Genomic DNA, 12043 nt, shown 5'->3' with positions numbered 1-12043 from the left:
AGCTCACCGTCTCTTGGTGGGAGTGGGGGAGTCCCCATCCTAGCTGTCAGTCCTGGTTGTGACCGAGTCCTCCACTCCCCCAGCTGGAGCAGGGGTGGAGTTGCCCTGCCTCACTTTTCCCTCCCCACTGCCCCCTCCCCGCTCAGTGTTCTTCCCTGCCGTCCTCCCCTGGTCCCTGGCCTCGCCTCTGCCTAGGCCTCTCCTGCAAAGGTCTCTTCTCAACCTTAGGCAGCTCCACTTGGTGAGGAGGCACAAGTGGGGTGTGCGTGGAGGGACGGACGCAGCCTGGGCCACGCTGGTGACTACGTGTGGTTCTGCATCCCTCAGCGGCCAGGCAAGGCCCCAGGCCCACACCCAGGGGTCCTGTCTGGAGTGGGGCTGGCAAGGGGTCTGGGGAGCAAGGCCTCGTGCCTGGGAAAGGCCAAGGGGTGGGGGGTGGGTGGCAGGACACAATGAGGTAGTCACACAAGGCAGAGCATGTTGGGAGTGGGGGGAGCGGACATTGGAGCACACACACACGCACACATGCTCTCACATACACAACCGGCCAGACAATCGGGCCAGTGTGTCTGGGGCCTCGGAGCCCAGTGAATTAGGAGTTTGATAAGGGTTTTCTCTTTCTCTCGCTTGCTGGCCTTGGACAATCTCCCCCCAGTTTTCCTCGACGCCACCCCCGGCGCTGCCAGCCCTCCTCCCCCCGCCTCCCTTCTCTTCCCTGTGCCCAGACTCTTGTTCGGGGCCTTGAAACAGTGAGCTGTCTTTGTTCGAAATACAGGTGAACGGCAATCATGTGATTAACACACACACACATAAAAAGCTTTTTAACAGCGCCCGCCCAGCCTCAGAACCGCCCGGAGAGGAGCCGCCCTGGATGGACAGAGGGACGAGGGACGAGCATCCAGCCAGTGGAGTCCCGGCTGCCCTGCAGCCGCCTCCGACACCCGCTGCTGCCCGCCCGCTGCCCGCCTGCCTGGCCTCTCTCTCCCGGTGGGTCCCCATCCCTCCTTCCACCCCTTGGTTCCTCCTCTTCCAGGGAAGGCCCTCCCTGCTCCTCGCTGTGTCTGTGACTGCCCAGAGACCCCCTGGGGCAGGGAGGGGTGGCTGTGGAGGGAGAGGGCCTGGGGTTAGGAAGTGGGGTGTGGGGTCCCCTCTAGCTCCCTGCCCCCTCCCCACCCTCCTCGGCCCAGCTGTGCCAGGATGGGGGTGGGGGTCTGCAGAGAAGCCACGTTAGACAGAGGGGGCCCTCCCTCCCTCCCTCCCTCTCTCTCTCTCTCTCTCTCTTTCTCTCCCCCCCTCATCCCTGCACAGACGCCGCCTTCTGCTCAGTGCTGTGCTGGGCTTTCTGCTGCAAGGTGCTGAGTGAGGCAGGTGGGCCTCCGGGGGCGTGGGCGAAGGGCTGTCAGATGACCAGGGCTGTGTGTGTTGTGGGGGCTCCCTTGCTGTGAACACATCCCTCCACACCATGCTGGCAACTGGGATCCCTCCATCCCCTCCCAGGCCCCGGGGACCCAGTTTTCTCTGGCAGGGGAGGGTGAAAGCCCCCCATTTATCCCTGGAGAGCGGGGAGTTTGCAGAGGGGGAGTGATCCCGGCTGAAGACACCTGGGCCTCTGCCCCGGGCTGACGGCCAGGAGGGCCAGTGCTGCCTTCTCTGCTCTCCCTGCTTGGCGTGAAAGGGGTCCCTTCACCCCTCATTCCTGACTCTTCTCCAGGGATGCTCGTGCCCCCTTGCCCCGCCCCCCAATCAAATCTGTCCTGAGATGAGGGTTTGTCCCCATCCATGGTGAGGTGTGGCATCTGGTGGCTCTGCAGCCTGCCTTCTCTCCTGAGTGATTTTGCCCCGGCAGAGAGAGGCCCAAGCCCCGAGTGTGACGATAGGAATCCAGCTTCCTTCCGTGGGCGGAGGGGCCTTTGGGGAGAAACAGGGCTTTCCTGGCCCCAGACTGGCTTCTGTTAAGGCTGGTCCCAGGTTTACTGAGAGGAGGAAGGGCAAGGAATCTGTCTGTCACATGTGAAGCCCACTGATGCCACTGCCTGGCAGAGCTGCCTTGGGTCAGCAGTGACCCTTAACCCCTCAGCTCCCGAGTCCTCTTCCTTAGGGCGCTGGTCCTGCTTTGTGGAAGGCTCGAACTGGGGTTCCCCACCCTGGGTCGCATGTCCCTCATCTTTCACACGGGGCGATGGTCACACTTCCGCCCTGTCTGCCCCCCGGGACACACTGAGATGAAGGTCAGGAAATCTGCTGCTCGCAGAGCTGGGGCTGTGCAGGGCTGAGGGATGGTTCTGGTCAAGTGGAGCCTCTGCCTCAGCCTCGGTTTCCTCACGTGGCACCAGCCTCTCTTCCTAACTCAGGACAGTGCTGAAGATGGGACAAGGGGACGCAGGGAAAGCATCCAGCACCTGTAAGCGCCGTCTGGATGCGACCTGGGGGTCCTGGCTGTCCTCTCACCAGTTCCCCTAGGCCGTGTCCCCTCCTGCCTCCCACGGGGTGCTGAGACTGGGGCTGGATTCAGTGACTTCTCAGGGGGACCCCTCAGGTCTGGGTGGGGCTGAGACCCTGCCCTCCTCACGAGCTCTCAGGCAACTGCCTAGGGTTGGTTCCAGTTCTTGCTGCCCTTTGGAATCGCCTGTGGAGTTTAAAACAAATACTGAAGCCCAGATCCTGAATTCTTTTTTTTTTTCCTTTCCAGATCAAACCTTAGGACTCAGACAGACCTTAGGACTCAGACAGACTGGTTAATTCTAAATTTCTGGGGATGAGGTGCAGACATGTTTATTTGTTTTGAAGTTCCCTAGGAGGCCTTGCTGTCCCTCACAGGGCTGCGGGGAGGCTGGGAGTGGCCCCTACCAGAGCCGGAATCGCCAGGGGGAGGCGAGGGGGTTTGGGCCCAGGACCCCAGAGCTGGAGGCCAGGCCTGCAGGTTATACTGAGTTTCAGGGTGTGGCAGGGGAGGGCCTGTGCACTGGGGGGTGGACAGCTGATGGGCACAGTTAGGGGCCAAGGGTGGAGACAGAGACAGAAACTACACTGGGAATTTTAGTTCAGTCCGGGTGGATGTACTGGGGCATACGTAGGGGCTCCCTTGAACAGTTTCTAGGCCACCCCCACCTCCGCACTGTGTCCTCCTCAGGCTGGGATATAGTAGAAGGTGACCTGGAGTCAGGAAATCCTGCCACTGCTACCCAAGTGGCCTTGGACATATTATGCTATTAACCTCTTAGGACTTGGTTTTTGCATGTGTAAAATGTTGATGATTTTATGTGCTCACTATATCCTTAAGTGGATGAGAGAGTTAAATAAGAACACACACACACACACACACACACACACACACACTCACACACACACACACCCCTAGCATAGTAACTGCTCAATAAATGTTAGAGAAAGTAACTCAGGTGTTAGGCCAGTCCTGGGAGGCATGGAGAGTGCCCACCTCAGGTCAAGTGCACAAGTGTTTACTGAGCAGCCCCTGTGGCCTCACCTTCGGGGGTTTATAATCTGCCTCCTGAATCCCAGCATCAGAGCGTGGTAGTGTGTGACAAGCTCCTCCCTCGGGGCCTCCCCTGCAGCGTCCCCCTTACCAGTGAGGGCAGCTCCAGAGGGCCTGGCTCAGCTCTCGGGGCTCCTGCCATTTGACTCCATCCTCCCACAACCCTATGATCAGGTGCTGTTGTTATTCTCATTCTAGGAGGTAAACTGAGGCACAAAGTGATTCAGCAATGCTAGCTCAACCAGCCGATCGATGGTGGTAGGGTGCGGCTTGGGACCTGTGGTGTACCCCCCAGCCCAGTGTCTGGCCACTTTGCTCTGTGTCCCCGAGATCCAGGCATAGCCACAGGCCCGTGGCCTCTTCCTCCTCTCCCTCTGGGCCTGGCGCTGGCTCTGCCTCCCCCTGGAGCGCCGTCCCTCCCTCTGTGCCTGCTGGCCACTGCTCACGGCTTGCAGCCCAGCTGAGAGCCCCTCCTCAGGGACATGCTCCTGGTTGCCTTGGTTGGAATCTTTTCGTCTGTTACTTTCCCTGTTTTCTCTATCGCTGGAGGAGGAGGAGGCACCTTTGCATGTGTGTTGCCTTCTTGTTGCACAGGCCAGTCTCACCTCCTGCTGGGAGCCCCTGAGGGCAGGGCCATGCTGCACCTTGGCTCATCTTCCCCGAGTTGAGCTGCTGTCACAGTTCCAAGGAGGAAAAGACCAGGGGGCTGAAGCAGACAGGAGGGGCTTCCTAGAGGTGGAGGGCCTGAGCCCTAGGGGAAGAGAATGGTATTCCAGGGCCTGTCCCAACAGGGGCTCTCTCCCCTCCCTGCTTCTGGCCCAAGCTGAGGGTCCCGGACCACAGTCAGGGACGCAGTTCCCAGGGCCTCAACCTTCCTCCCCTCTCAACCCCACCCTCTCCGGGAACCAGGAAGCTGGGGCCAGTGCCCAGCGTTGTGTCGGGTGCCTGGCCTCTGCCCTCTTCTTAGAAGCCTTCAGAGGAGACTGCCTGTTCCTGTCATCTACACCCAGCTGCTGGAAAGCCCTTCCTGCCGTCTGCCCTGCGCCTCCCAGACTGCTGTGCTTCTGTGAGTGTACGCTCTGTGCAGGGCAGCGGGCCAGGAACTGGGCAGGAGGGGACGGAGCCCAGCCCCGGCTTTGAAGAGCTCAGGGCTTGATGGGAGAGACCTGCAAGGACACCCGGAACCTGGCACAGATGAACGGGAGGCTAGAGCTGGGCCTTGGAGCCCTCAGGGCTGGGGTCGAGTCCCACTGGCTGCAGAGGCCCTGTATTGCCTTGGCAAGCTTCTTCCCACCCTGGGCCTTGGTTTCCCCATCTGTAAAATGAGGAGCAGGCTAGATTATCTCTGAGGGCATTTCCAAATCTGATAGCCCATGAATTATATTTCAGAACAAGAGGCTAGTGCCAGTGGCATCTCCGACCATGGTGGTCCTCAAGACAGTGACAGGTACCTCCTGAAGGACAGTTTCGTGAGCAAACACATTTGGGAAAGCCTGCTTCCTACTTCTTTTTAGAGATGCAGGGCCTGTTCATGTGTTAAAAGCTCTAAGTTCTGTGGTTAAGAAACACTCTTCGGGTCGGGTGCGGTGGCTCACGCCTGTAATCCTAGCACTCTGGGAGGCCGAGGCGGGAGGATCGTTTGAGCTCAGGAGTTCGAGACCAGCCTGAGCAAGAGCGAGACCCCGTCTCTACTAAAAATGGAAAGAAATTAGCTGGACAACTAAAAATATATGAAAAATTAGCCAGGCATGGTGGCGCATGCCTGTAGTCCCAGCTACTCGGGAGGCCGAGGCAGGAGGATCCCTTGAGCCCAGGAGTTTGAGGTTGCTGTAAGCAAGGCTGATGCCATGGCACTCTAGCCCGGGCAACAGAGCAAGACTCTGTCTCAAAAAAAAAAAAAGAAAGAAAGAAAAAGTCACACTCTTTGTTTAAGTCATGAGTCCTCAGCTTATTTCTATTATTATTAATTTTTGAGGGTGCATGGTTTCAGCCCTCTCCAGAGGGGACACAGTTGGTGAGGGCAGACTCAGGGCCACTGTGGCCCTAAGATGTGACGTCTCGTACCCTGGGGTCGCCCTGCCTTGGTCTCTAGCTCCGTTCAGCCCTGTTCGACATTTACTGGATGACTACTCTGTGTCAGGCCTGGGACAAGGACTGGGCCAAATAGAATACAGCCTCTGTCTAGCAGGTACCTGTGTCCCTTATGCCCTCTGAGTCCTCACCTCCCTGCCCCTGATCTTCCGTCCTGGTCATCTCCAACTCCTCTCTTCCGACTATGGGGTCTTCCTGCTTCCTCTTCTCTCCCTCACTGTTCCTCCTTCTCAAGAGTCCCCGAGGAGTTCTGATGTCCCTTAGAGTGCTGTCCTCAACTCCTCAGTCTCCGCACAATCCAGCATACAGCCCCACACCCCTATCCCCACCCCACCACCCCCCTTGACCTAAGCTGCAGCCATGTCCTCTCCCCCTGGCCCTGCCGTGTGGCCCAACCCCTGCTGCCCGGACACCTGGCCTGTCGGCCGAGGCGCTGCCTCCTGCCTTGCTTACTGTCCAGCAGGACACTGTTGCTGCCGGGCCCTGTGGCTGGGAGCTGGGTCCTTCTCACCCTCCTCTGTGGTGCCAGGCATGTAGAAGGTACCCGGTGATGTCAGCGACCAAATGGCCGGGCTGTGGCGTAGGCAGCATGGGGTGGAGGGGTGCTCAAGTGCTCCTGAGCCAGACAGCTCCAGGTTAGCACCCTGGCACCCCCATTTATTAGCTGTGTGTCCTTGGCAGATGACTGAAGGTCTCTGAGTCTCAGTTCCCCTCAGGTCGTGGTGAGAGTTAAACCAGATAGTGCACGAAGACACTCAGGACGGGGGCACTCGGTGGGGCCAGTAAACAGCAGCTCTTGTTATTAACATCAGGGACCTGCCCACAAAGGTGCTGTCGGTTGACCTTGGGTTTTACAGTAGCCATTGCTTCTTATCCTGTTGCAGTGCCGTCACCAGATGTTCCCCCTTCTGCTCCCAGTAACCCTGGAGGATGAGAGGGCAAGGACAGGATGACATCCCACCAAACCAAAGCAGAAAGGGAAGCGAGTGACTGAGGTCGCCTGACTCTTTAGTCTTGGAACTGGACATCTCTGCTGTGCTTTTTGCCCCTGGGGTCCCTGAGGACTAACCCCAGGCGAGGCTGTCCTGTCTGCGGGGTAAAGACGGGTGAGCGTGTGCCTGGTCTTCCGGGAGCCTGTGGACGAGCTGGGAGTTTGTCATGCGTGCGCATCCCCGACGCTAGGCAGCATGGCGCAGGCCGCCGTTGGGTTGAGACAGTGGCGAAGGTGGAGGGGAGGAGGGGCGTGGGGGGTGGGGTGCTGGATGGGCCCGTTGGTGTCACCCTGGTCTGAGCAGGGTGGGCCGCACGTGGCTAATGAGACCCTTTGTCCTTCCACCTCTGGCTGTTGGCCTGCAGCTTGGGAGAAGGGGCTTGTCAAGGTGGCCCAGCTTAGGAGGTGACGACAGCACAGGGTCTTCTCACTCTGAATTCCCTGTCACTTTACTGTGTCATCCAAAGCATGGTCCAGGACCAGCGCTGGGCATGATGGGCCCAGGCTGCCACCTTCCTGCTCTCACATGAAAGTGAAAATGGGGTGAGCTGGTGGGATTTTTGTGTTTGTGTGAGCCTGCAGGGCCCTCCCCTGCAATAAAGTTTCCTTATTCTTTGATGAAGTCACTTTATAATGAAAAAGGGAGCTGAGTGACCGTGTGCCCGAGATCTGGAGCCGAGAGACCAGAGTTCAAGGCCAGCCCTTGCCCCGCTTACTGGCGGTAGGATTGGGCCAAGTTACAAAATCTTCCTGCGCCTCAGTCTCCTCCTCTGTGAAATGAGATAACAATTCCAGCCTAAGGATACCTGGAATGTCACAAAGTGAAAATTAGGAATGGCAAGTGCTCGGCACGGTGCCTGGGGTGGACACGGGACGCAGTTGCCGTCCTTCAGTCATTTCACCTGTCGGTAACGTCCAGCATTTTCCGGGGGGGAGGCTAATGTCTTGGGTGTAATCATGTCTTCGATATCATACACCCCCAGAGATCTCCTCCCCTTTTAGGGTGCAGAGTTGAGCTTACTGGGATCACAGCAGGGGACTCAGGCACAGCTGTGGGTGGGTTCGCACGTCAAGGGGCCTTGGGTCACACAGGAAGTGTGACATCTGCGAGGCGCCAGGCTGAGGTCCTCACCTGCCCTGGCCACCTTGGGCCGGGCCTGCTTCACTGTGCACAGGTATTTTGTACTTTTCGCACCTCCCTACCAGGTGGTGAGCTGAGACATCAGAGTTGGAATATTTCCTGTTTTGGACTTGGAACCCGAGTTAGAGTCTCACTGACTCCGCTTTGGCAGGTCAGAGGGAGGAGCTGCTCCTGGCTCTGCCAAGGTCCCAACACTTGCTGTGTGATCTTGGGGAAGTCAGCCACCCTCTCTGGGCACATTCTCTCGTCTGTACAGTGAGGGAGTTGGAGTTTTAGGGTTCCACAGGAACAGATCCACATTTCATTTTGCCTCCCATCTTGCCAACTGCTCAGGGTTGGATGTGTGAGCACACAGCAGGTGCTCAATAAGTGCTTGTTGCACCTCCTCGATCAGGGAGATAACCCTCTGAAGAAAAGCTTTCCCCACTTCTCTCCCCAGAGGGCCTGTCCCAGTCCTGGGCCATGTCATTCCTGTTAGCCCTGTGGGGGCAAAACCCTCACACCCGCTCCCTGCAGTCCCCCGCCAGGGCTCAGCTGATGCTCAGTCTACAGGGTCACCTCCCCTGAGCCACCAGTACCCCGCATTCTGTCTGACAGCGCCCTGGGCTGTTCCTTCACGGCACATTCATCGCCAGTCTGTCTGTCTTCCCTGAGAGGATGTCAGCCCCGTGAGGCAGCGGCTGAATCCTCGGTGACCAGCAAGTGCCTAGCACGCTGGCGCTGCCAAGGAATGAGTGAATAAATGGCCAGGATGAAATTGGGGTGTTGAGAAGCCAGGAGAGGTGCTGGGAGTGAGGCGGAGGCAAAGGCTACAGAGGCTTTCCAGCCTCGCCCTGGTGGAGGCAGGCGTTGAGACTCCCAGTCCAGTGCTCTTCCCTCTTCTGGCATGGGGCCCCTGAGGGACCAGGCAGGGTTTGTGGGAAGCCAAGTCCCCGAGGACCTAGGGAAGGCGAGGAGGGATGGAGGACGTGAGCCAGCTCCTTCCCTTCCCCCAGCAGGCAGGAAGCACGGGGCAGATCTGTCAGCTTCAGACACCACTGCCCCAGGGGACCCAGCCCTGAGCCCAGGGAGGCGGGGGAGGGGGAGACAGGAAGCACCCAGGTCTTCCCCTCCTCCCTCCCGCCCCACCCTCCGCCCCCATCCCTGGCGAGGGCTCGCAGCCCCAGGCCTTGGCACGAGGGGGACGGGTGGGGAAGGGGGGCAGAAATCCCATTCTGGGCAAATCCCTTCCTCTCTCCCACTTGATTTCTGGGCCTCTGGACGGTGACTGCCTGGCAGCCCCTGGAGAGCGGCTGGGCCTTGGGCTGCAGGGATGGAGGGAAAGGGGGAGGCGCTGCCCGCCGAAGCCCTTCTGCGTGCCTGGCACTGTGCAGACCCACCCGCAGCCTCGCCACAGGAGGAAGAGCCCTGGGCTGGGCTCTGCCTGGAATTGCTGTGTGACCTCGGGTGGGGCACAGCCCTTCTCTGGCCACTATCCTCCTCCTCATCCCTGTAGCCCAAACCTAGGCCCAAAGGGCACGAACTCTCTGGGGAGTGTGTAAATACTGACTCCTAGGGTCGTAGATCTGGGTGGGAATCTGTCTTTTTAAAAGCTCTGCCGTGATTACGAGGCACCTGCTGGGGGTACTACTGGAATAGATGGTCTCTAAGGGCCCCTCCTCAGCCTTGAAGCCCCCGCCCCTGGGGCAGACCACTGGCTCCCGTGTCCTGGCACAGGAAGGCACAGGCCACAGTGATCGGCCACATCCTCTGGGTGCCGGCACACAGTAGGCCCGCAGGCCGGCCACAGGGAGCAGGGTGCTGTTGCGAGAGGGGCCCTGAGCGTCCCAGCAGAGCTGCCTCCCCGCCCTCCCCTCCCCTTCCTCCCCTCCTGCCCTTCCCCTCTCCCTTTTCCGCTTCTGCCTCTGCCTCGATTTCCTTCTCTCTCCACTGCTTCCTTCTCCTCCTCTTTCTGTCAACGGCTTCTCTCTCTGAGGGGCCACAGTTGGTTCCCCTCACTCAGTGTCCCTCCCTGTGTGGCCCTGTCTGCCCCAGCTGGCGGCTCTCTCTGCTCTCAGGGACTCCATCTCTGTCTCTGCTTCTCTCTCTGGTGAGTTCGTTCTCTCCCTCCCATCCTCCCCCGCCGGCAAGTCTCTCTGTCTCTGTCCCATGCCATCCTGCACTGGTCCTGCCTCTGTCTCCTGGAAATGTGGGGAGGCGGCCTGGTGTGAAGGGCCCTGGGGAAATGAGAGGTGGGGAGAGGTGACAACTCAGAGACACTGAGACACTGAGGGTTGTGCAAACGATGGCAGAGCTGCCCGGGGCTGCAGGCACGGAGCCCCCTGCCCTGCAGTTCTCCGCACCCCTGCCCTGCAGTTCTCCGCACCTGGCGGCAGCACCCCCTTCCAGCTCACTTCTCCCCAGGCCACCTGGCCCCATCCACCTGCACGCCCTGGGCCACCCTGATCCTCCCTCATGCCTGGGCCCAGCACTGCGTCTCCCTCTTCCCATTTCCAGCTTAACTGCCGCTGTCCCCAGCCCGCTTCTCCAGCCGCCTGGGGCTCTGGCCTCCTGTGCTCCTGTGACATTGTGTCTGTTGGGGGCAAGTGGACAGGAGATGGGGTGGGAGGATGAGTTGGAGCCTCGCTGGGGCACAGTCCTCACTAAGTCAGGGACTGGAGGGTTTGTACCTTATCCTGGGGCAAGAGGCAAAGTTTGCTGATCGTGATGGCAGAGCAGGTGTTTGTCCCCTTCCTGCGTGAGCTCTCCAGCGCCCAGACAGCCAAGCCACGCAGGGCTGGGAAAGGCAGGGAGAGGGTGGGAGGTGGAAGTTGAGGGGACGGGGAAGGAGAAAGTGTCTTGGTCCAGAAGCCAGGGACGTGGGTGCTGGGATGTGTCACAGACTTGCAGAGTGGGGAGGGCCACGTTCTCCCCTTCCTGGGCCTCGGTTTCTCCGTCTGGAGGTGAGAGGCTGTTCTAGATGGCCTCTGAAGCTCTTCCCACTCTCATTGTCTACGTTGGCCTTTCCTTCCCGCCTCTGGCGAGAGGGAGGTGGAGTGGGGGAAGGGAGAGGGGGTGATGGGCTTTCACTCAACGGAGCAATTCCTGCTCCGATCAGAAGAGGCCAGGCCACCTCACCTCTCTTCAGAGACCTGCCCTGACAGGTGGTGTCCTGCCTCCAGCCCATGTTAACCCCCTCAAGGCCAAGGCCAGGGCCAGGGCCATGGCCTGAGCTTCCATCGGCCCCTTGAAGGGACCCCCCTGGGGGTCACAGACATCAGCCTGGCCCTGGGGAGGCGGTGGACGCTGGGCCTCCCGTGGTCCCCTGGAGAGGCCTGCTGGGGGCCAGGGTCTGGCTGGGAACTCGGCTGGGAGTTGTGGGCAGACTCCCTGGCGGGTGGGGTGGTCCAGCTCTCTCACCCTGGGGACTTTATTCCAGGAGCTCTGGGCTGCAAGGAGCCCCTGTCCCTCCCAGACTCCTCTCTGTGCCCCACCCCCTGCTGGCCCGGTGGCCCTGGGCGCGGGGACGCGCAGAGGAGCAGCCAGGAGAAGGGTTAAGTCAGGAACTCTTGGGATGGCTTTGGCCACGGCCATTCCTCCGGGAGCAGAGAACAAGGGGCCCATTCTGTGTGTGGGAATTAATAGCAAAGAGTCATCTGGGGTGTCATTCAAGCCCTGACTGACTCCCAGAGGAATGAGGGAGAGAGAGGTGTTGTGGGGGGGCTGGAGCGGAGATGTCGCAGGAAGGGCACCAGGTCCGGCTGGGAACGGGAGGCTGCCCTGGCAGGGGGCCCCGCTGCCCTGACAGGGGGCCCCACGGCCCTAAGCTGGGTCCCACTTTTCACCACGGATGTGCCCTGGCCCACGCGGGACGCAGACCCCTCTGCCATTCCTCACCCTGGGGCTCCCCGTCCTGTCTTCCCTCACTCCCAGATGTCTGTGCCCCCTCCGCCCGCGGTGGTCTCCCCTGAGGCCTGGAGCCCGGCAAGGGCTGAGGGCCCGGCAGGGTCAGGTGCTGGGCCTGCTTCCCGGCACTCCAAGTCTGCCCCGTCTTTGCTGAGGAGTCCTCGGTGCTCCTTGCGGGAGCCGTGGAGTAGTACCTGGGTGGCACCCTCCGTCCCAGGATCCAGGAGCCCCCCTGGCCCGGCTCCAAGTCCAGCTCACACACATCCCTGCTGGCTGACCACAGGTACTTTGGGCTGTCTGCATGTGGGGGCACCGGGGCGCTTCTGCCACCACAGAGGGCTCGGCCTCCCTCATCTGCTCAGGCCGGGTGGCAGCCTCAGCCTGGACTGTGGGTGAGGACCAGCAGGCTTCCGGAGACACCTGAGTGGCCCAGCCTAAGGCA

The 12043-nt window shown here is 60.2% G+C and overlaps 1 long non-coding RNA gene across 1 annotated transcript; it reads left to right on the top strand.

The window, feature by feature from the left end:
• The first annotated feature begins 4097 nt into the window (after positions 1-4097).
• LOC123639271 lies at positions 4098-6783 on the top strand. Its single transcript, XR_006735677.1, has 3 exons — positions 4098-4559; positions 4883-4940; positions 6469-6783. It is a non-coding gene; the product is annotated as an uncharacterized LOC123639271 (long non-coding RNA).
• The last annotated feature ends 5260 nt before the right edge of the window (positions 6784-12043 follow it).

The sequence above is a fragment of the Lemur catta genome, chromosome 6 (assembly GCF_020740605.2).
Source record: "Lemur catta isolate mLemCat1 chromosome 6, mLemCat1.pri, whole genome shotgun sequence".
In the NCBI taxonomy this organism is placed as follows: domain Eukaryota; kingdom Metazoa; phylum Chordata; class Mammalia; order Primates; family Lemuridae; genus Lemur; species Lemur catta.
The sequence above is the reverse complement of the archived record's forward strand: the minus strand, read 5'-3'. Positions and strand labels throughout refer to the sequence as shown.